At 45.2% G+C, this 25,411-nt stretch overlaps 1 long non-coding RNA gene across 3 annotated transcripts; it reads left to right on the forward strand.

Annotated features, from left to right (window-relative positions):
* Positions 1-8,201: 8,201 nt before the first annotated feature.
* On the forward strand, positions 8,202-14,083 carry LOC114610817. Of its 3 annotated transcripts, none has more exons than XR_003709732.1 (5): positions 8,202-8,395; positions 8,467-8,545; positions 12,113-12,295; positions 12,446-12,686; positions 12,887-14,083. It is a non-coding gene; the product is annotated as an uncharacterized LOC114610817 (long non-coding RNA). The 3 variants fall into 3 exon arrangements; XR_003709731.1 differs by having other exon boundaries at positions 12,446-12,668; XR_003709730.1 differs by having other exon boundaries at positions 12,446-14,083.
* The last annotated feature ends 11,328 nt before the right edge of the window (positions 14,084-25,411 follow it).

The following is a 25,411-nucleotide window of genomic DNA, read 5'->3' on the forward strand; positions in this document are numbered from 1 at the left end:
GTTCCATATGGTCCAGCATGCTGCTAAAGACTTGAAATCTCTTCATTCACACCTCTTTTTCCCCTTTCTACATTTCCCCTCAATCCTCTGTAGGAATCTCTGGTTTGCATTATTTCTAGCCTGTCATTACAGCATTAAACTCTGAATGCGGCCATCTGTTTGCAGGCACAGCATCCACACCCAGCAGGAACTGGCCCTTCTTCTCTCTCTCCTCTCCAAGCTGAAAGGCATGTGCAAGAAACTCCAGCCCTCTCTCATTTGAGTTTGACTTAGGGCTTTTGTGCTTCTCACATTCATACTCCTAAGTTTTAGAGAATATACTTGAGAGCTCTCAATGTTGATGTATCATCTGCATGATATGGAAGCATCATAAAGTTCCCCTTTTCTCAGGTCAGCAGAATGTGCTGTGTCTGTAGTGAAGACTTCTTCTTCTTCTTCTTCTTCTTCTTCTTCTTCTTCTTCTTCTTCTTCTTCTTCTTTTAAATTCTTTTTTTATTGGATATTTTATTTACATTTCAGATGCTATCCCCTTACCCCATTTCCCCACTTCCCGCCCAGGAACCCCCTATCCTATCCCCCTCCTCCAGCTTCTATGAGGATGTGCCCCCACCTATCCCCCTACTCCCACCTCCCCACCCTCGAATTCTCCCAACACATGGTGTCCAGCCTTCATGGGACCAAGGATCTCCTCTCCCACCTATACCTGACAGGACCATCCTCCCTTACATATACAGCTGGAGTCATGGGTCGCTCCCTAAGTGCTTCCAGGCTGGTGGTTTAGACCCTGGGGGCTCTGGTTAGTATTGTTGCTCCCCTCATGGGGTCACAAACCCTTTAAGCTCCTTCAGTCTGAGTGAAGACTTCTTGTTGTGTAAAAGCTCCTTCAGTCTGAGTGAAGACTTCTTGTTGTGTAAATGAAGCTGTGAGCGACAGGATTAAGAATTACAGGAAGTATCCATATTTTCTAAAAATCAGGAGACTAGTGGAAATTGACAAAAGCAATGAGTAGCATCAGTTTGAACAGCTAATAATATAAGAGAGAGAGAGAGAGAGAGAGAGAGAGAGAGAGAGAGAGAGAGACTGGATAAAGAGAGAGAGAGAGAGAGAGAGAGAGAGAGAATGGATAAAGAGTAGAATATGGAGGCCTCCCTTGACAACGGGATCACAAGGCTCAACATAAACTCAAGAGAAATGAAAAGCTATATACTCACGAAAACCTCCACATGGTGCTGATGACAGCTTTATTTCTTATTGTTAATAACTGAGAACAATCAACATGTCCCTCACCTGGGGAGTGAATGAACAGACTGTGTAACATCCACATAGTAAAAGGGATAAATTACTGATTGATACAAACAACTGATTCCTTTTTGAGTCTGAAGCCAGACTCAAAAATATGCAACAAGAGAATTCCAGTTAAATGATGTTCCCAGAAGTGGGAACCTGTGAGGACTGAGCCAAACAACAGTTTCAGAGACTGGGTGTGAGGCATGAGGGAATGAGTTGGAGGGGACTTGAGTGTTCTAAGCATTCACAGTACAGGCAGCAGCCATTCAACTGTGGGGGTTGTCAAGACTTGTCAAACTGTATGACAGAAAGGTAAATTTTACTACATGAAAAAATCCTATACAATAAAACTGACTGTAAAAACAACTGGGGGGGAAGGAGTCTCTCAAATGTAAGCATGTAGGGCCTGGGGGACTGGAAGACAATTGCTGTCAAAGAACTCCAGCCAGCAAAGTGTAGACTGAAAATTGGGAAGGATCCTGACAGTAGACTGACGTCTCTCCTCCAGTCTCTACATTGCGAGTCAACATTGCTACCACAGTTCATCCTTGGTCACTACCTTGTTTTCCATAGTTTAGTGATGTTCACGAGCAGTTGACATGTGTGTATATGTACCCGGAGGATTGCCTCTGACTGCCAGCCACCCAAATAATGACTCAGAGACTTCTATTTATTTATGTAGCCCAGGCCATAGTGTAGGGTATTTCCCAATTATCTCATATAATATAATTAACCTGTTTGTTCTAATCTAAGTTCTGCCACGTGGCTCATTAGTTCTCTCTCCCTCAATCCTGGCACTTGCTTCTTCCTCTGTCTGGCTGGCCAATCTCCCACCTCTCTCTCTCTTTCCCAGAGTTCCTGTCTGCTGAGGAGTTCCACCCACCCTCTCCTGATTTGCTCATTCAGCTCTTTATTAAACCAATCAGAAAGTGATGGAGAAGGTGTTTACAAAACACCGAGACTGGTGATGATTCATAAAAATAACCATACCAAAGTCCTGCCTATACTCAAATCTCTGAAAGTACAGAAAACAGTATTTGTTTAATACGAAGACACTCTTTTCACAGTGCACAAGAGATTATCCCAACATATATGTTTACATGTGTGCATATGTTTATGTGTATATGTAACAGAAGATAGCCTTGTGTATCATTGTTTCTAAGGAATCATCAACTTGTGTGTGTGTGTGTGTGTGTGTGTGTGTGTGTGTGTGTGATCTCTCATTTGTCTGGGGCTTTCAAAAAATGCTAGGCTATCTAGCCATTGATCTCCAGGGGCCCACCTGCCTCTGCCCCTTTAATGCTGAGATTACAAATGCATGTTACCATATCTAGCCTATTATATGGCTTCTGGGGTGTGAAGTCAGGTGTTCATGCTTAAGTGCACTTTACAGATATAGTTGTCCCCTCAGTACCTTGAACCAAACTGTAATTTTTGTTAGTATAGAATATTAGCTTTTTTAGTAATTAGATTGTATAGACTTGTTTGATTTCCTTCTGGTTTCTTCCTCATAAACGTGTGGTGTGTATCTGACTTTACTTGCTTAATACTTTGTTTTGGACTTTACATTGAGTCTTAAAAGATTTCATAACAAGGCTCATTGCCTCTATGAAGTTGGCATGTAAATGTGGCCCTGATTTGGCAGATAAATCACTATGTGGCTTTCACTAGCGCATCTGATGTCACACGAGGAAGGTATTTTGTTCTATCTACAACTTAGTATAAGCTTCAGAAATAATTATATCTCCAGCTCTACCAAAAGACTTTCCGCCATTAAGATGTGTGGTGTAGCTTTGCACCTTGACCTTGAACTTGATATTTATGTGATAGAATTTTGCTGTTGAATCAATTGCACCCCACCCCAGAGCAGAAGCACAGATGCTAAGACATTGCAATAAAAATGTGCCAGTCCTATTCCATCTCCCTCAGTGCACCCCACACATTATTTAAGAGTGAGATGTATGCCCAGGTCAGGCTTCTGCCTTAGGTGTGGGTTGTGGGCACAGTTCTGGTTTATGTACAGTGTCCAGCTTCTGCCTTAAGTGTGAGATGTGTGCACAGTTGGTCAGTCTCCCACTTCTACCTTAGGTGTGGTTGTCAGAACAGAGCGTGGGGTGCTGCTTTTCTCACTCTCCAACTTCAGTTTTTTCTTTCGAGTTGCGTGTGTGTGATGTTTCAGATAAGCGCCTTCCCTGCTTCTTGCCCAATGCTTAATCACTCAAGAGCCAGAAATGCCAACAAGCAAATAATGCTTTCCCTTTTGGTGTGATGAACGACCCTTGTTAGCATAGGAAACAACTAGTCTCTCTGCCTCCCTCCTTTGTCCTTCCTTCTTTCCTTCACATCTCCCTCTTTCCTACCCTTCCCCTATTCCTTCTTAACCCTCTCTTTCCCTCTTTCCTTCCTTCTTGCCTGCCCCTCCTTTTTCTTTTCTTCTCTATCTCCTTCCCCTCCTCCATTCCTGCATTTTCCTTTTTCCTCCCCTTCCTTCCTCCTCTTCCTCTCCTATTTTTTCTTCCTTTGCCTTTCCTTCTTTGCTTCTTTCCTCCTTTCATGTCTCCCTTCTTTCTGAAAACCTTGGCACCATAGTCATAGGGCAGGGCTGAGTCAGGTAGAGTTCCAGCCAGGACAGCATGTGGACAGAGAAGTGAGTGGCAGGAGCACCAGGTGATTTGGGTGTCACAGCTGGATCCAGAGAAGGACAAAAGAAAGCATGTGGAGAGCCCAGAGACAGCTTAATACGTGAAAGAAAACAAACAGACGTGCTAATGAGAACATGAGAAGTGGTTGCAGTGAGTCCTGCAGTCTTGGAGTAGCGTGATTGTCTGGGAGGACAAGGACATATCTACTGCTGCTCTGTCCACACAAAACAACAACAACAACACAAACCCCACGAGGGCACTAATACACATGTCGGTGACCAGCAGAGGACCCAGATGGCAGCCTCTACCCTCTACTGAGAAGGGGACCCATTCCAGTAATGACAGCTCCAGGGCTGGGAGCCTGAACATCTCTCTGAGATAGAGTGAAGAAGCACATGCCTAAAAATGAGGATTTGACAAGGACACAGCAGCCACATGGAAGGAGCTTCCCCAGCCCCAAATCAGCAGTGATATCATGAATGATAGCCAATTGAATAAAACAAAAATTAATGCACAAAGAACTATTTTTATCAGATCTGAGTGACAACTTAGACATGTGAGAAGTATGGTAGAATCAGAAAGTCCTTACATCTACCTGTGGAATACCATGGAATAAATTCACCCCCACCCCCAAAATGATGGACTGGAAAACCAGAAAGTTAGTTTGGAGGGAGAGGATCTGTATACATCTCCTCACAAGCTACTTATTAATTATGGTGGGGGAAGCAGACCGCGCAGAGAAGGCTGAGGGACTATACTTAGGCACACTGTCAACATCAGCATTTCCAGAGATGGGATAACAGGGAGCAGTGGCCACTGCTGGGATCCAGTGAGGACCACAGAGCATTAGATCCGGGATGCTCCTGCCAGACATGGCACATGGGTCTGTGGAGAAACATCTGACACTCCGAGCTAGAGGCTGTGTTCCAAAATGACCAGCCTGTGGACTTCAGAAGCGCCAAGTTCATGAAGGTCTATAAAACTGCTGTAGAGAAAGACAGAGAAACAGGACATATAAGTGTAAGCCATGATCATGGCTCAAACATTTTGATATAAAGAACAATTTGGAGCACAAGAGAGATGGTTCAGCAGTTAACAGTATTTGCTGCTCTTGCAGATGACCATAGTTTGGTTCCCAGCACCCACACTGGCTGGCTTACAACTGTCTGTTTTAGATCTAGGTGATTCAATAACCTCTTTTGGCCCCAGGTGCGTGTGTGTGTGCGCACACACACACACAGGCACACAGACACATTTTTTTTTAATTTACAGACAGTTATCAAAACAGAGTCTAAGACCCCAGGAATGATAAGGCACTCTTGTTCCCCGCTGCAAATGGCTGTCAGGGGCTGTGCTAGTGAGTGATCTGTGCTCAGGAAACACACAGGGATGGAGAGCTCCCTGCAGCTCCCTCTCTGCTGGCTCACAGGCAACTCTTTGTTCAGTTCTTGTACCTTTCCTGTTTGTTTAGAATCCTATTAAAATTAAAGAATGAGCTTAAGTTGCAACAATGATAATGTATTTTAAAATGGCTGGCCCCAAATCCATGCAGCTCTTGACCTAGAAACACAACTGCTAGAGCCGTATCCTACCGATGTAACCAGAAATGTCTGCAAAAATTGAGCTGTAAACTGTTTTAGAGAGGGTTATTTATTGGTTTAAAATGGGAGCTAACCTGAAAAAGACTATAATAGGATTTGGGAACATAAATTATGATCTAAGCATGAAATAGAATATTAATATGGCCATTATGGAAACTGAGAAAACCAGTTAATGGCTTGGAAAAACGTTTATGATCTGCATTGAGTAGAGAAGGCAGGTTAGAAAACAATATGCCTGTTTCATCTTGTTACTGAAACAAGAGCAAAACAAACATTGTGTGTATAATGGGGACAGGGACAGGGTGGGATTTTAGCCATATCCTTCACCACAAGAAAGCTTGGGGGCTTCCCTGTGGATGAACCATGAGCCTCCAGAGCTGGGGTGGCAACAGTACTCCCCAAATGTGTTTGATAAGTTCTTTTACTTTCATCTTGGACTTGTTCCTAAAAGTGCCCCAAACTCCTAGTGGCCTTTCCTATGATTCTAAGACATCCATCTTCTCTGCCTAGGCCTTTATCCTGATGGTGTTCCGTCTAAGTTACTCCACAGCATCTTTCAAACACAGACTATCATCCTGCAAGGCAAGCATTAGTAAAACCTGCAGGTCCTTAGAGACATCTCTGTTTCATGTGGACATTGCATTTCAGGCTGAGGCTCAAGTAAGATGGCCACTCCCAGAGAAATACCCACCCACCTTTAGACACAGCTTCTGTGTCTCAGAGTACAAGGACCATAAGTCCACTCTAATCAGAGAAGGGGTGTGGCATGGGCCCTTTGTGTCTCATGCAGCTCGGGAGGACACATATGGTTCTCAGGTTGTCAATCACAGCCACAAAGCACCACCAAAGTATCTCCAGAGCCCGGGGATGGGTGCTTTCACAGAACCTTTGCCTGAGTCCTCTGGAGCAAACCAATCCACACATCATTTGTAATGGGGGCTGACGTGGAGAAAGAGATGTCCCAGTGACTACAGAAGGCTTCAAAGGCATTGTGATAATGTCCACCCAAGGCTCCTCAGGAAGTGTGAAGGGAAGGTGTCTCCAGAAGCTAACAAGAAAAGGAGCTTGTTAATGACAGACTTCCTGTGTGTTCTGGGACCATAGAGGCTTTCCTTCCTCTTTCTAGATGGCAGTCAGAGCAGGGGAGGGCACCGTGACTCAAGGATTGAGAACATGGATGCCCCCATTAATCTCCCAACACTTCACTAGCTAGGGCTACAAAAATTTTTTTAAGAGGATTTCCTTTTCTGCGTTAATCACCAATTCTGGAAGAGGAAATGTGGGCAGAAGCCTTACCCCTAACCTTTGCTCCCTGAGATCATTCCTATGAATACATTATAGGACATCAAGGACTTTGCCGATCTGGTTAAGGCTACTAATTAGCTGACCCGAGAATAGGGAAACCACTTGCAGTTATGTGGGTGGGCCTGATTCTCATCCTATGAGTCCTTGTCAGCACTCTTTCCTTGACTGTTGGCAAAAGAAAAAGTGAGAGTGGAAGCATTAGGAGGATTTGATGGAACTGTTGGCTTGAAGAAGAAGAAGAAGAGGTCCATATATCAGGGATCTGGAGGCATTGGGTCCACAGCACAGAGAACCAATGAGTAGCCATATTGCTTTCGATTCTGGGAAGTACCCTGGGTGTCTGACCTACAGAATTGTGTTATGTATGTTTGGTTTTTTTTTTCCTGCAGTGAATGTACACTGCTCCTTTTCAATGAAAACACAGGATGGAGTAGAACAAGAATAGAATTTCAGCAGACATACCTGCCTCAGTATCACAACTATGGGAAGCAGATTTTCCTAACATCAAGAGTGGTGAAGCCTGAGAGGGCCGTAATCAGAGTTACATAAGGGCTACCTGAGATAAGAGGTCAGACTGCCAGTAGCCTCCTTGGGCTACATAGTCACTCCTCTCCAGGCATGGGCAGACTGAGCAGGTCAACAGACACCAATGTGCCATTTCATTAAACTGGCAAATCACAGAGCCCCCAGAGAATCACTTCCAGGACTGGCGCCTTAACTTTTCATTACAGAAAGCTTAGCATTACTGATGGGGCTAAACTTAATGTTGGTCACAATTCCAGATATCTGCAGTGGGCACACTCATAAAGAGGCAAGGTTCATTGGGAGATGGCTCAATGGGTAAAGTAGTTGCTGCACAAGAAGGCCAGAACTCATATGAATGCCTGGTCAGGAATATACCTGATGTCAACCCTAGGCCTCTATACACATATGCATAGACAAGAACACATGCACACAAAGGCATGTGTGCATACACAGAGGTTTGATTCTGATCATTATACCAAATACTAGTAGCTATAATGTTCATTTTTAAAGAGAAAAAAAATGTTACCTGGACTTGTGGCCTCCAAGCCCGACTCTTCTAGAATGAACAGTAAGGTAAAAAGACATCAGTTTTAATTGCCAGTACCTAGGGAGAGAGAAGACATAGTTACCGCTGGCAAGCATGTTAAAGAGCCTTCTAATTAATTCAATGTCCTTTCTTCCAGCCTGATGGGTTAAGGGGAAGTGACAGATGTCATGTGGGCTGGCTTCGTGGAGCTTTTGACTTTGTTCCACTTGATTTACTCATCAGATCCAAAGTAAACAGGCCTCTGCCCCTAGCCTGGAGGGGGGCTGGTGGAGCCAGTTCACTGGTTCAGAGAGCTGCAACTCCCTAGATGACATCTGAGAAAAACCAGGAGAGCAACACAGAACTTTCTGGGGAGGTGTGGACTGTGGTGGCATTCCCAAGACAAGCAGGCCACAGATCATCGGCAATCTGAGCATGGAAGCTGCCCTTGCATTGGGAGAGCTTCACCCAAGCCCTGGGTTTGGGTCAGAAGAGCCTTTGGACTTACGGTATGAATACTATAGGCCTAGGGTCAGGAAGGATGAATCTCAGGGACTTCAGTCTCTTCCTGTTTTGGCAGGTCCAGGGAGACACCGAAGCAGTAGAGTGAAGGCCTTGTATCTGCCTGTATCCAGGATTCCTTTCCCTGGGGTTTTGAGGTAAGTAGCACTATACGTAGTCCATGATTCAGGTGCTGACTAAGAAACTGCTGCATCACACTTCATGTCTCCTAATGCAGCAGCAGGCCTTGTACCAGTCTCCAGAGCCCAGGGAACATGTTTCCAAGGATACAAGACAGGTCCAGGCAGGCCCTAGGAGTGTGTCTCATCATCCTGTCCTTGTCAATCATTTTATCCACATCTTTTATATAGGGAGGTCTTGGGCCCTTTGTTGGATTAGCTGAGTTTTCTAGCATAGTCTGGATCTTGCCTGTGCAGAGAGTCCACAGCTAAGGAAATCAGTAAGGCAAAGCAAACAGAAGGTAATAGAGGATGGGGTTGCTACCTCCTGGGAAGGAAAAGAGTCCCATCTTTGTCTATGTCCAGCCAACTGTGGCTAAGTGAGAGAACTGCTCAGTGGTTCTGCCAAAATAGGAATGAAGATAAATTCAATTTGTATGTGAAATGGAACAGAGAGTACCTATTAACAACTCCTCTGGTCTGGGTAGCCCATACCTTAGTGTGAGTTAGTTCTACCCAGAATAGGCATTTTGTGATATCTATCCAAAGTGTGAAGTCCATGGGCCTCAGCCTTACTCACTTGGTCACCTGCAGGCATCAGGCTTAGAATGGCAGATCACTTAGTCTGTCTTAGATCTTATGGCTCCTGGGTCGATCCTAGAATTTGTCACTGAATGCAGAATGCATAGAGGACTACATAAAGGAAAGAAAAAAGATGAGGTGGCCAGAGACAAGCACAGAGAGAAACAACCACTCAACCCAAAGTCTCTTTAAACACACAAAGAGGAAAAGCAACCACTGGCTGAGGTTTAGATGGGCAGACCATGCTTTGCTTCTAACCTATAGTGTGCACAGTGTAAACACACACACACACACACAAACACAGAGAGAGAGAGACAGACAGACAGACAGAGACAGAGAGACAGAGACAGAGAGAGACAGAGAGAGAGAGAGACTGACTCCAGTCATCCCATTTCTCCGTGTTCTGTTTGTTCTTCTTCTATTCCTGTGTCAGTTACTTTTCCTTTATTGTGATAAAATACCATGACCAAAGAAAAGTAGAGAAGAGTTTCTTTGGGCTTGAGTCCAGAGAGATAAGGCTCCACTGTGTTAGGTATGGCAGCTGGACCAGCAAGCTGAGAGCTCAAACTGCAAACACGAAGCAGAAAGAACAAACTGGAAACAGGGAGAAGCTTCTGTTTTATCTCAAAGCCCAAAGCTAGCAACAATATACTTCCTCCAGCAAGGCTGCCTTACCTAATCTCCCCACCCCCAAACAGCACCCCCAATTGGAGACATTTCTCAACCTTTTTAAAAACTGGATGTCCTTAAAGTATATCCTATGATGTTTTGATAGAGTTTCAACAGTCAAGTGTATTAACATACTATCACCATATCTAAAGTCATCTTCCCATTTTCTGCTTTAGTCCCAACGGTGACTTTTTAAAAAACATAACATGTTTCTAATGTCCTTATCTCTAAGTAAGGCAATGCTATACACCATCCTGTGGCTATGGGTGACTTCACAACATAAATGCTCACAAGCAGATCTTAAACACAGGAAAAGCAGAAAAGTTATCCACAGAGGGACTGTTGTGTACCAGCCCCTTCCATCTTATTAAGATATAGGGTATAAATGATAAATGAAACAACACACAGTAGGATATTACAGATTATGATGTTTACAGGAAAGTAAGACAACAGGATGCTTTAAGGGAAAGTGAAACCCTCCATCCCACAGGAAAGAGCCTTAAGATAGGAATTAATCAACTCAAACAGCCTCAGGAAGTCCCTGAAACCCATCAGATTCTCAACTCGCCAGCCAATGCAAAGTAAACAGTAAAGACTGCTGAGAGTCACATTCAGACAAGCCAGCCTTCAAAAAGACTCCTAGGAGACAAAAAGCAAAATAAAACAACAAAATCAGCCAAACTACCTTAGAAGAAATTTATACTAACTAAGACACCCGTGAAGGACACCCTCCAACCTGTTGAGCTGCTTAGAGGGTGTACAGTGTGCTCTGGTATCCCAGCTTTTGTAATCTGCTACTTGTGTTGGTGTGATCTTTGTTGATGCTGCTGTCCCGGAGTCATTTCTGCTGCTGTGTACTCTGGCTTATCCACCTCTTCAGCACATCCCTCATCTGCTCATTAGATAGGCTCAGTGCCCGGCAAGATACTAGCAAGCCCGGAGGCCTTTAATTTAATATCCCTTCCTCAGGTGGCCTTCTCTGCCCCATGATTGCTTGACACATCATCGTTTTCTCAGAGCTCTTTCCACAAGTACAATCAATACCTGTAAGTGTGTGTCCCTTATGATGGTAAGCACCATGTGAGACTGGAATATATCCATCGCTTGTCAGTCACCCTGGAGCTGAGCTGGACGCAGAACCAGTCTATACAGCTTGAGGGGAAATGAATAACCGTTATCCAAATACTATCAAAACCTCTGTGCAGAGACATCAGCTAGACCCAGACACAGGCAGCATCAAAAGTGTATTGCCACCCTGTCCTTGGCCAGGCTGCAGCTAGGAAACCTCAGGAAACCTCAGGGTTTTTTAGAAAACCGATGCAACGTCAGAGTAAATCTACTCGGCTTTGTCGCCTGGACAAGGGACTGCCACTCTGTCCACTAAGTCTCAAGAGTCTGGTGGTATTCGCTTTCACACCATGCTAAGCCCCAGGTAGGTGCCTCCCTTAGCATTCCTGCTTCTGAGCTGGATGCTGAGTGAAGAGTCACAGGAGAAGCCCCAGATGTCACCCTTGGAGTCCACTCAGGAGCCAGCAACTATACGGATGAACCATAGTGCACCGGGCTCTTCTCTGGCCTCAGTCAGGCAAAACCTGAGAGAAAGAGTTTAACATTAACCTAGGGAACCTGTCAAAACACTGTTCAGCCTTAAGCATCTGTGATTTTAAGGTATCTTGGGCTCAGTATCCAGGACTCAGAGGAAGAGCAGGGGAGGGGCTAGAGGACACTAACAGCAGGGAAAGAACAGATGCTGGAATCAGACATAATGCAGCCCACTGAAGGAAAGGGTCTGAGAGATTTGCGAGTCCCCGTTGGGATTCGGTAGAAATAGGAGGGGAAATTATTTAATACCAGTATTTCCTAATCATAACTTCTTGCCCTTTTGAAACAAACCACGGGCCACTCTGCTGGAAAAGAAAGCTGATGGAGAGGTGGCCGTTCCACTTTAGATGACACTTCTGAGGCACATCCCCAAAGTCTTCTCTAAAGCTGGGCAGTTTTCCAAGAGGTAACCCCAGCATCTGCAGACCGAGCAGTAAAAACAGGAGAGGTCTCCAGCACAGAAAGCCAGAAAGCCAGCTGGGAATCCCTGTCAGTGGTCCTCAGGACAGACTAGCGAAAGTCTGGTGTATTTAGTACATCCGTATAGTGACTAGGGGCTCTCTTCTGGTCTCCTCTAATACCTGCACACACATGCACAGCCTCAAACATGCATGCATGCACGCACACATGCATCCACACACAATGCTTTTGACACTGAAAGAATGGGTTTACTATTGCTGTTACTCTCCTCAGTGTTCAGCCGACTTACTGAAAACACCCAAGAAAAGATAATCTTAAAAAGGGCTAAACAAACCAAAAAGCAGCTATGACGACATTCCTCCCAGACATACCCAGTATGCCAGCAAGGGCCCAGGCAGCTCACGCCATGAGCAACAGTAGGCTGACCTGTGCAGGTAACCAAGTCCTGACTTCAAGGTGAGTTCAAAAGGCCAAGAGGTCAATCCGAGAACCTACCCTTCCCCTGGGAGAACGGTTGCTTTTCAGAATTCCATGACATAATAAGGTTAGAAAATTCCATGCTGGGAGCATCTGAAACCAATTATGGACACGTTGCCAATTATTCAGGAGTTTTGATGTCCTATCCAAGACATTCCAGCAGAGTTCTGTAGGCACCAAGGGTCTGGCTGTGACATCTCTCGGCTTATCATGCACCAGGATCGGATAAAATAATCACATTGGTGATGAAGACTTCCAGCCTGTCAAACTATTTGGAGCTACAGTCACCCATCCCATGGGGAAACAGCTGCTGTGATCTTTCATACAACACACCCCACATATTGCAACAATGGTGGGTGCTCGTGAAGCTGTGAGTATGGAACCATGTGAACGCTAGGGCTTTCATATTTCACTTCACTGGGTAAGCCCTATGCAAGGTATAACACATGTCTGTTGACATTCCAAATCTGGTGGATCATAGAACTGGCCCATCAGGGGAAGCTGGTCTCACTTCCTGTTTCCTCCTTCCTGCTCTCAAATTTGGCTAGCCTGTTCTGTTCTCTTCCTCAGATACTCCAGGCTCACTCCTCTAGTCCCTTCCTCTGCCTGATGCTGCCTAAGGAACTGATTCTCTTGCTGTGTATTTGGAGGGAGGAGATCCTGCCTGGTTCCATTCTACTGTCTTTACAAGAACAAGATTAGAGCCCTTTCCTGGCTTCGTGGCTCAAGCAACATTTACACTGTTTGATATTTCTTGATCTGTGAAAATAACTTGGGGGAGCCCAACACATCTGGCTTGAATAAATGAACCTGGAAACAATATCACAGACAAACACAAAACATGAGATGTCTCCAGCTAAGGAACCAAGGTGCTCCAGAGAGATCTTGCAAGTATGACCACCCTTGTGGTGTCCGGGTAAGCTGGCTGCATCCTGCTTGCTGCATTCCATCCTGAGGTGTGAGCTATCACCACGGAGAAGCTGAGTTCTGCAGTCTGGAAAGGGCCTGTACTAGACACATAGACTTCCAGCCTTCCAGACGATTTTGTGGGAACTACGGTGTTGTGAGAATTCCTTCCTTGAGGAGACTCAAACAACATCAGTCCCTCCTCACAAATTCCCAATGACAAACTTGAGTATGAGACTACCAGAGTTCACCCAAGGGAACCCATAGTACAATGGCTTACTTACAGTTACACTGGAAAACTCCTGTCCAGCACGCATGATACCCACTTCACCCCCAATGTCACATAGAGTTCTCCCCATTAATCCTATATAGCTTCTGTACTCTAGTCTCTCCCCGGACCCCTGAAACCACAGGCAAATAGGGCAGATTTGCAGACAAATGGCTGGGAGAGGTGGCTGGAAATGCAGATAAATATTTAGTAGCCACCTCCCTCTATGAAGGAATCTCAACAGTCCATAGACCCAAAAGTGATTGACACTTGGAAGCAGGCACAGGTGATCTGATGATAATAGTGATTGTTAGACACTTGGTGGATAGGACCTTACAACACTAGGACATTCTTAAGCAGCTGGCCTCCTTGATCAAGGACCTGCATAGCCTGTTCATAGGACATGTGTGCCCTGGAGCACACAGAAAATTTTAGTCAACTAAGTCAGGAAAATAACCCTATTGGTTTCCCACTCACAACTAGAGATGGCTGTCTGCTTAAGGAGTATGGGGCAGATGCTATAGGCTCTGCACAATGCCTTCTCAGAGGAAAGGGGTTTGGGATGTCACTGAAATAAATTTAGTCAAGAGACACCACGTGTGTGTGTGGGATAACTTGTGTGGATTTTGAAGTATTTTGAAGTACAGAGTGACACGATTTTGGGTTCTGCTCTGATTGGCTCTTGTCAGTTCTGCATTCTGTTGACAGATTATCCTTCACCATACAGCATCTCACCACTCATTGGAGTGTCGTGCGTCCTTCTCGGAGTCTTCTTGACTTCACCTCCTCATTTTCTTTTCATTTTCTCAGTCATTGTGACGTGTTAGCTCCGTGTCGTTAACCCTAATGGACATCTTGGCTATGCAACCAAACATGGAGAGGAGATTAGTTTGCTATTCTAGAAGGCAAAGGGTCCTATCTATATGGGAATCCAAGCAATCTCTAATGCTGAGGAATGCCCACCTTAGCCCCTACATCTGTGACGAGAGACCGCACATGTGCACAATGTGATGACCTATTTCCCAGCATGCTTTCTAGAGGGACTGTACAGAAAGTTTTATCAAGGCTTCCTAGAGACAGAATAGGAGAAGTCCTATAGAGCTGAAACACAAATTCATACCCCTGGGTTTCCCAAAGTCATCTCCAGCCTTTGAAGATGTTACCCAGGGGCCAGAGAATGCGACTCCCATCAGGAGACTAAACAGCTTCACCTTTAATCCAGGGAATGAATGCTGGTTTACTCTTTGCTGATAAGGCCTACAAACCTATAAATTACACATGTTCTTGTGGTGATTATGTTATAAAAGCCCACCCAGGTCGATGAATGGGAACTTTTAGCTGAAGAAAAACCAAAAAATAGCAGTTATGTCTCAGAGGCTGAATTCCACTCCACGGGTTAAGCGCTGAGAGAGCACCCTCCTTAGAACTGTGGGTACCTGAGGATACCAGAGGGAACAAGAAAGAATAGGATGTCGTTGCACACAGGGATGGATGACCAGGAGGACCTCAAGGTTCTGCTCGTCCTGCCAGACTTGCATGAGTGTTCTGCTCATTTTTACTCTTCGAGGCAGTTAGCTGAAGCACAGTGATGAATAGGAATCAGGCAGACACTAAAGGAGTGTGTACAAAGGGAGTAAACTCGGAAACATTCAGCAGTGTCCATTTAAAGTGTCTGAACCTGGCTACAGTGTTTGGTTTTTCCTCAATGAAGGAATCACTCTCCTTTTGCATATCTGACTGTGTTGTGTTTCCTTACCTTTTTTTTTTTTTAACAAAGAAATGCCTAGAAGGGCTCATTAGAGCCTGATAAATGCGCAGCCACTGGCTTTTGTCTCCCAGCCAAGGGCTCCCTTCTGGGCTGGGTGCTGACTCAGCACTGCACACAGGAATTCTCTCCAAGAGAACAGGCCATGGTCGGCCTCTCATACTTGTGGTCACAGAGCAGCGCTTCATAAATGTCTCCAGCTAACGAAGTGCAGCTGACGCAAGAACGTTTGTGAATGGGATGTTCCGGCTGGGCTTGAGAAGAGATTTCGCATTCGCAAACGCATTCCAGTTATCTTCTGTGGCAAGCCGGGGAGTGGATTCCATTTTGGTAGCATGATATTCTTTCAGTATCGATGGAGGAGGAGGTCAAGGTGTAACTCAGCAATCTGAAGCAAATTAAAACCCAGAAATGCAGAGCGTATGGAAACAGCTGTAAGACCGCTCAATTTTGAGAGTTCTGGCAAGTCCACTATTAAAGGTCATGGGACAGGGGCTGGCTCAATGATTAAGAGCACTGGCCAGTCTTCTAGAGGCCCTGGGTTCAATTGCCAGCTCATGACTGTCTGTTAGTCTAGTGTCAGGGACTCTACTGTCCTCTTCTCCCCCTCTGTGGGGACCAGGCGTCCATGTAGTAAACAAACATACATCCAGGCAGAAGACTATATACATAAAATAAAGAAGGCTTTTAAATATTTCAAAAAAAAATCTCAAAAACATAAAATGGAGAATGACTGAAGAAGACACGTGATGTTAATTTCTGGCCTCAGGATGTACACATGTGGGAATGCTCATGCACATGCACAAACGCAGAGACACACACACAGAGATACACACACAAACACACATACATACACACACACACACATACACACACAGAGACACACAGACACACACACACACACACATACACACACACACACACCATTACTCAAATTAGTAAAGACAGCACTCACATGCGTGACACTGGGCTTCAGTGGGTTTTGTTCTCTCCTCCTTAGCCATGAACTTGAGTCTTAAGAATCTAACAGGATTGTTACAGCTAATGTTGTGTCCCACCGCATAATAGTGGGAAAAATAAATCTCATTTCTGCTGATGACACAGTTTTATTGTCATGAACTAGGAATGACCTCGAATGATCCAACCACAGCCAGGAGGAATAGTTCAAGTTGAATCCTGTTAAATCCAAAGCCATGGTCTTTGTTGGCGACCTCCAAAACCCCAGTCACTGCTCCATGAAGCTGAGAACAAATCAGCTCAGGCATCTGGTGGGAACTCTTCACCCGTGGCTATCCTGATACACAGGAGAGAGACTCTCCAAGGCTTTCCTGGGTCCCCAGCGACAAATGGTAACACTCAGCCTGAAGACATTTTAGATTCAAGTTGTGTGTGATTGGCTCTGTTGCATTAAAGTCTGAGGTCTCCCTAATGACCAGAGCCAAAGATGACTGCTGAAGAGAAATCTCAGATTTTGCCTGCAATGGCTTCCCCCGTGTCCAAGACAGCAGCTTCCAAATGGGCCATGCTCCCCAGCTTCCCAGCAATGGGATGGCAGCTGAGTGCTTTCTGCATTCCTCTGGAGTCCTACATCCTGGGAGGCAAGCTTAGAGCCACTCATGACTGAGTTGCCTTCTCCTCAGTCCCCGGGGCTGAGATGGGGCTGAATGGTTCCCATGTGGCTTCCTTCTTGAGTTCTGTCTCCTCTCCCACTTTGCAGGTCACTGGGTGAGAGGGCAGGCTTTGGTAAGAGCTTCATGGCTGACACTGCTTCTCAAAGGCAAGCAAGCCCAGGCCAGGGAAGAAGGAAGGCAATGGATGGTGTTTCTTGACTTGGACTGAACCTTAGGAACATGCTAGAATATCAGCAGTAGCACACTTAGCCCACAGAGCCCTTGACCTTAGCCAGGGTCTTGTTTACGGCATCACACATCCACACTGTCACCCTGGGCTTTGGTTGAGGTTTATTCCATGAAACGGTCATAAGAGAACAGCTTTCATTTTTTTTTTAGGAAATGTTATTCGAACCCCTTCTTGTTATGTTGCCCAGTGCCCCACAGGGGACATCCACGTATGTTTTTATTTTAATAATTCACTGCCAGAAGACATCCATAACCTGAGGAACTTAAGTACTTCCTACTTCCTGACAACAGAAACCACAACACGGGCTGTGTCTTGCTGTCTCTCCCCTCTCCCTTCTGGAATGCTCAGTTACAAATTCAAAGCTTATCCCAACTACAGTGCCCATGCCAGGGTGCATGCTCTGCACTTCCTTTTTCTGTCTTGTTTCTATCTTATTAAACTTTAGAGACACCAGGCCTGGAACATAGCTTCTCTTCTGCCAGTCTGTGATGTATTTGCCAAAGCCATCAGGAACAGCTTCTTGATTGACTGAATGCTGATAAAGTCTCACACACACACACACACACACACACACACACACACACACACACACAAAACAAAACAGGAGAGAAGAGAATCTCCTATTCGTCCACTTCCTACAGGAAGCTTATTCTCTGCTAAAGCAGAGGAGATGACTCTGCTGTCCTTGAACTTCTGACCCACCCCCTGTCATTCGGTCCCCACACTTCCTCCATCTGTGTTCACAGCATAAGGAAAGTTGTGTGCATTCTCTGGGCTGAGCTCATGCTGGGAAAAGAGTAGGTGTGACTGAGCTGTTTCTGCACCTCCATGTCAGTACCATGGACCTACACTGAGCTGCCCTGCTTCTCGTGTCTCCTACCTGGTGGTTCTCCCCTTGCACTGCCTCCCACTCTGCAGGTCTTTGGGTGGAAGGACAGGTTTACATTAGAGCTTCCTGGCTAGAGCTCTTTGTCAAATCCATTGACCCATATATGCCTACAGCTACAAGACAAGTCTGGAGGCACACCAAGATTCTGTAAGTTGCTAAATTTCCTATTATCTCAAATTGAATAACACTATTAGCCATGTGTATCAAATGATCCAGTTCGCAGCAGATCATGAAATGCTTTGGAGATGACCTATTCCATAGTCCTTCTCAAACAACGGCAAAAAACCAGGACACTGGCTCCTGCCTGAATCTCTACTAACATTCAGTGAAGAGCCACATGAAGGGGAAGAAAACCTGAAACCTACATTCTCACTGAAACACCACATTGCAGGAACGTAATGAGTTTGGCACCTGGGCTCTGTTCACCTCTGCATCCTGAGGGAGCCTTTCAGACAGATGTTAGACTGTCTGGTCGACCCAGCCAGCACTCCTGGGGCTACAGGAGTGGACAGGAAGACTCAGGAGAGTAGAAAGCTGAGTCAGGGACACAACAGTCATTTAAGCACAAGGGTGATGGCTAATCTTGACCTGACTGGCTTTAGAATCAACTAACAAAGGAAGTTGCTAGAGACTCCTGCCAAGGAGTTTCTTGATCAGATTATTTGAAATGAAAAGACCCACCCTAAATGGTTGAGACACCTTCTGGTGGCAGCTGAGATAATGGGACACAGAAGAAGAAAACTTTGCTTTTTGCCTGCTTGCCCTCACTCTTGCTGGCAGGTTCATCTGTTCTGTTGCTGATGCATTCCTTCATCAATATGAGGACCAACATCTTCAAGGTAAATTGAAGACTAACATCTCTCCAGCAATCCTTCAGCTCTTCAGTGCTAGATAGGGGCTGAGGCAAGACATGTGCTGAGGTAAGATCCATGGAGGACATTTTTGGAGCGTGTAAATGGGACTCAGACCGTGATGGAGGCTGAGCTTATCTTGTCTGTAGAGCTAGCTGTGCGATGCTTGTGGGTCTCCCATTTCCACTAATCTTTGCTCCCCTGAGAAAGATACAGCCAAAACTTCTCCTGGCGTTCCTGCTGGTCCCTTCTGCTGACTTGTGCCCAGGTTAAGGCCTGGCTGTCTCTGCTAGGTCATGCCACTGATGCTGACAGACAACACTTCCCCTGTATCCTTTCTTTTTTACTACCTCTGGTGGGGAGTGGGCTAAAAGGGAGGTTAAAGCATATAAGAGCCATCATTAAAATAGGTTTTTGAAAAAAATTAAAGTTACAAAGTTCAGTTCAGAGTTTGGGGTGAGGGGTGGTCAGAGGCGGGGCATGTGGGCAGAAGCAATAGCATTTGTATGTCTAGATATTACCAAGCCAAATTACTGGATATTTTTCCTCAGAGACCACTACTGCAGCCCTCTGTGATCTTTGATTCCCACCCATGCCCCTTCTCCTGGATTTTATTTGGAAAGTCACAAACGGAAGCAAGAGCAATACAACTAATGGAAACCAAGACACCCTGCCCATCTCAATAGAAGATGGACATCCTTCTGGACCATTGCCTCCCTCTCCCTCAAAATGGCAGCCCAAGTCCTTCCAAAGCCTTCAGCCTCTCCATCTCCACCTGCTATGTCTTAGTTTGGTTTTCTGTTATAAACACCATAACCCAAAGCAACTTGAAGGGATAGAAAGGCACATGTGGATGCCAATCAACCCACCCATCCATTCACCCACCCACCCACACTTCATGTTACACATAGTCCATCATCAAAGGAAGCTGAGGCCAGAACCTAGAGGCAGGAACTAAAAGCAGGGAGCATGGAGGACGACTTCTCACTGGCTTGCTCCCAGATCCACATTTAGATGCCTTTCTTATACATCTCAGGCCCACCTGCCCAGGCATGGTAAAACCCACAGTAGCCTGGGTCCTCCTCCATCAACTAGAAGAAAACAAAAACAAAACAAAACAAAATAGAAACACCCCTGAAGACATGCTCAAAGGTCAATCTGATGGAGACAATACCTCAACTGAAATTTTCATTTATCAGGTTTGTATAGGTTTGTGTGAAGTTGGCAAAGTCTAATCATCTCACACAGGTTCCCATCCATCACTCTGGGCACCTGCATCCACTAAGAAAATGTTTCCATGAATCATCCTACAATGCCCTCCATCACCTCTCCTGTCATGGCTCCATCCCTCACACATGGCCACCGACACTGTCACTTCTCCTTCTTCTTCTCACTCAAAATTTAGCACAAATGGGCATTTTCATGATTCCCCTTTTTCATTTTTTATGTCCCCTCTACTACCCCATTCCCACCAAAGCTCATGAAGGAATCATGTCTAGTCTCTGAGACTTTTTTTCCCACTGATGCATCCCAGTACTGAGAAGAGCACTGGACACATGGAAGCACTCATGAAATACTTGATGAACAGAGGAAGAGTGTTCCTGTAGGCCCTAGACACAGGCGCATCCATATTATTGCAGTGGTTAGTCTGTCGACTCTCTGTTTGTTTTCCTTGGTTCTCGGCCATTGAATAGTCATGACCCAAAGAGACACCATGTTAGAAAGAAAGGAAACATCCTGAGAATTGGGCAGAACTCATTTCTCAGGCTCCCGTTGTGAGGCTCAGGTAACCCTCCACTTCTACAGATAGTTCTTCTCTAAATAGCAACCACTAAAATGGTAATAGCTATCACTTGTAGAGAGCTTACTAATGTATCACATGGTATTAATGATCCTTGAGCTTCCTGTCAGACACTCAGGAGGGGGATACTCTCGTTATTTGGAGTCCACAGAAAATAAAATAGATTCTCAAAGACCGTGAGTCCATTACCAGAACCACAGCAGTGCATCAGCTAAACTGAGGTCAAACCAAGATTCAGTTCTCGAGTGTTCATACATTGCCCCTAGGGAAGACAATGTCCCATGAGAGGAAGTCAGTAGGGGGTATATTCCTGCCAGCTCTAAGAATTTCTCCCTGATAATTGATCTGTCTATCAACCCACCCATCCATTCACCCACCCACCCACACTTCCATCCATCCTTCATCTGTTGCCCTGCTAATTAAGGTAGAAGTCTACTATTGTCTAGATAGCCTCTGGGCACTGCACAAACTGGAGGGCTCCCTTTACTAGCAGAGCTTCCCCTTCTCTGATCTTAACCCCCACATGCCTCTATTTGCAGAATGTCACAGAGCCTTGGATTACAGGTCAACTTCCTTTCTCCCTGAGAAAACCAGTTCAGTTAGCACCTGAGGCTCCTGGAAGGCCCCTGCCCCATGCTAATGCAATATCTTACTACCTTAGGCCCTCAGGCAATGAATGACATTTGCCTACTCTGAATATCCCTACCCCTTTATCCCAAAACTATATAGCTCTTGAACAACCCCAAATAAAGTAGATTTTGCTCCCCAGAACTGCTCCCCGTGTGTCGTCATTACCATGTGTACTCAAGGGGTTTCCAAACCCATCATCTGTCGACTCTGCTCCATTTGCCATCAGCCGACGATCTCCAGGGGCAGGAAGGGCCGAATCATCCGCTCACACCCACTCACTCACATGTCCATATTTCTATACTCATACCTACTCACACACACCTGTTCATGTATTCTGTCATTCAATTATTCCTTAAGCCATTTACCCATCTACTCTCTGACTTTCCCATGTAATTAAACAGGTATTATGAGTAACTCAGTGTAAACATATCCTTCCAACCAGAGAAGCTAGTCACAGTGCCTGTCCCCGTGGCAGTCCATCACAAGTGACATCTTTGTCTTCAAAAGACAGAACATCATGACTTCATTAGTTATACCAATATCTTGGAATTTGAAATGACAGGAACTTGGCCTGAAAACAAACAAACACATGAAACTCAACCATCAAGAAACGCAAGAGTCCTAACATATTTTTAGGTCAGACAGTGTGGGAATTGGCCATGCCATTAGAGACATCCAGTTCCTGAATTGTTTTAAAAATTAAAATTTAATTTGTCAAAAGTAAAAGCCCACACAGTTCATAGTTTAAAAGTTATTCTTGGGAGATGGCTCAGTCTGTAAAGTGCTTGCAGCACACACTTAATGACCTAAGTTTAATCCTTGGCATCCAGACAAAAAACTGAGCGCAGCTGGGCACACCTGCAGCCCCCGTGCTGGAGAAGCTGGGCAGGACATCTCCTGGGATTGCTGACCAGCCAGCCTAGAGAGATGGCTGCACTACAGACCAGTGAGAGACCCTGTCCCCCAAAAAACAAAGTGGAGAATGATTCAAGAAATCAGCCAGTGTTGACCTCTAGCCTCAACATGCATACACGTGCCTGTGCATGTTACATGTGGTCATACACACATAACACATATACACATAGAAACAGGAAGACATGTGTACTCACACACATACACGCACATGGACAGAGAGAGAGAGAGAGAGAGAGAGAGAGAGAGATTAACGTCACAAAGATCCTCAACAAGCACCACACTGTCCCAGGCTCTCAGTTCTCACCCAACAGCCAGCTCTGTCTCACGTGTTTGTTAGATATCACTGTGCGACGTTGTAGCCCACAGATGCACACATCAAGTTCAAAGTAACACCCTTGCCTCTGTATGTGCTTTCTCTCACTCAAAAAAAAAAAAAAAACAACTAATTAGTAAACAACATTAAAGCGTATGCTTAGATGTGGCCCTAACAGTTTGTGCCTGAATTCCATTAGGAACTGGGTCTTAATGTCTCATTTTAAGTCCCTTGAGCCGAATCCACGCATATCCTTGAGAGGAATGCTAAAGACACAAGAGATTTCCATCAAAACAAAACCTGGACTTTGACTTTCACACACCACTGATACTGTGTATCCAGCATCTCTGCAATAGGCACAGCCCTTGCTGTGGTTCATTTATTTTCCACTGTCTAGAAAAACAATCCTGCAATCCCCAGCTGGCCCCTTAGCTTTACAAGCCAGCGTTAGTCTTCTCCAGTTCTCCCATCCAAATCCTAACCACGCCTGACCCTGCTTAGCTGCTGAGCCATGAGGTATGAGCAGGCACAGCCAGGGCAGTATGACTTTTTCTCCATAGATCAATCCAAAATCAAACAGCGTATTTTAAAGAAACAGAATTTTAGGTTTTGTTTTAGTGACTGACTTCTTTCAAGTTTTATCTGTGTTATGTTATATGCCAATGTGTCATCTTTTTTTTTTTTAATGGCAGACTGTTATCTTACTATATGGGTATACTGCATCTCGTTTTTCTATTTATCAGTATATGTACACATGTTTTACTGTAATCAGTAGATTCATGTGGCTGCTTTCTCATCTTGTGTTTTCATTTCCCCTGTGTGGATGCCAGGTACAGACTTGCTGGCTCATACTCTGTCCTATGTTTAATCATTAGAGGAACAGCCAGCCTGCGGAGCGGTAGTCACCATGTTAACCTCTCAATGGCAACACAGCCGTCCTCTGAATCCTCGCCAGTGCTTGTGGTTGCCTGACAGGTGAATTTTTGATGTTGCTGAGCGTCACCCAAGAAGGTTAAGAAACAAGTACAGTATATGAGGGACATATTCAGAAAGAAAGATGGAAATCATTACCCACAATCCTTCAAATGCCTTGTGGATCCAATTTGGCCACATTAAAACAGTAGATCAAATATTGCATGTCATTTGTGTATCCACCTCCATCTTGAGAATTCACTGGCCAATGCTTCCTTCCTTCCTTCCTTCCTTCCTTCCTTCCTTCCTTCCTTCCTTCCTTCCTTCCTTCCTTTCTTCCTTCCTTCTTTCCTTTCCTTTCCTTTCCTTTTCTTTTCTTTTTTTTAATCTACCTGTACTTTACTTTCTGTTCAGTCTTGTATTCCTTCTTTGGATCCCTGTTCATATTCATGACTTTCCTCTTTGGAGTGTGTGTGTGTGTGTGTGTGTGTGTGTGTGTACATGTGTCTGTGGGCACACATTCATAGAAATGTGTGCATGTGGTAGCACTTGTGTGGAAGTCAGATGACAAAGTCCTCTGGTTGAAACAGGCTCTCTTTTTGCTTCATCTCCCCCCACCCCCGCCCCGCATGTATGCAGGCTAGCTATATTCGAGCTTCAGGGGGGTGGGGGAAGCTCTCCCACTTAACATCTCCCCACAGAAGTGCTGGAAATACAGATGTTCATGCTACCATGTCAGCTTTTATGTGCATTCTGGTACATTCTGGGATTTGAACTCGTCACTGAGCTTGTATTGCAAGTGCTTTTACCCCCTGAGACATCTCCCCAGTACATGGGACCTCTCAAGGGTGATCGAGGTGACCTCTGCTGATACCCCTTATTCGCAGACAGAATATGTGTAAACCCAGCTTCACCTTATTATCCAGCAAGACAGACCAGCACCACTGAGTTTCTCAGTTGATTGCACCTTTCTAAACCCTGCCACATACAGGTTACCAGTGGAGAAGCCATGGATAGGCAGCATTAGAAACACAGCAGGTGTTTCACATCAATGGCTGACCCCAGACAGGGAGAAGAAATGGGAAAAGTGTTATTTCAGGTGCCTTTTGGGCATCTCTGTCCATCCTTTATGCTGGCCTGTGGGGAGAGAGGGCCCTCAGACTCAGGTAGTCCTCAGTGAGAATCAGCAAACCCCAAGAGTTGAAGTGTTTTGTGAAAGGGATGGCAGCTTTCAAGATATAAGCATCAACTTGCACCCCAGCTCCTGTGTGATTCCTTTTTTAAAATCCATGGCCACAGGCAGAGCTCCTTTTGTTTGGACTTGTCCTTGACCTCTGTTCACTGAATCTTTTTATATTAACGAAAATTTAAAAGGAGCATGGCCTGGTACCCTCCCCTCATGCATGGCTCCCCAGTCAGTGAAGAGGGCCACCTGCGACTCAGTGCAGCCTTGTTGAGCAGAGCCAGAGGAGGATCAGGGAACAAAGACTCCAGCCCCTGAGAAAAGCAACACACTTCGCTTCCCAAGGAAGAATGTCTCAAGTCAGGACTCAAACCATGGTAGGTGTGAAATAACAAAGGCACCCTGTGCGCCAGCAGACTTATAAATCACTGATTAAACTCAGCGGAAGGGACCTTATTTACTGCAAGCATTGGGGGCGGTGGGAGTCTAGCTTTAACACCACAAATGAGAATTACGAATCGTCAAGGAAATATAGCATGTGACAATTCCCAAACTCATGTGACTGTGGAGACCATATTTTACAGATTTCTATACTGCAGAGCAATAGCAGACACTGAAAACAAGGAACATTTGTGGCCTTTTTTTCAGGGAGAAGACAGGTCCTGCCTTCCTGTGGGGTGTCCTATTGTCTTGTGTGAAGTCGTTATGTGGTAATCTATAGTCTGAACATTTTTATTGCTTGAATAATATCTATGCTCTGGTTTGGGATCCTTCATTCGGAAGTTCTGTACTAACACTGTTT

This window comes from Grammomys surdaster, unplaced genomic scaffold (genome assembly GCF_004785775.1).
Source record: "Grammomys surdaster isolate TR1022 unplaced genomic scaffold, NIH_TR_1.0 126059, whole genome shotgun sequence".
In the NCBI taxonomy this organism is placed as follows: domain Eukaryota; kingdom Metazoa; phylum Chordata; class Mammalia; order Rodentia; family Muridae; genus Grammomys; species Grammomys surdaster.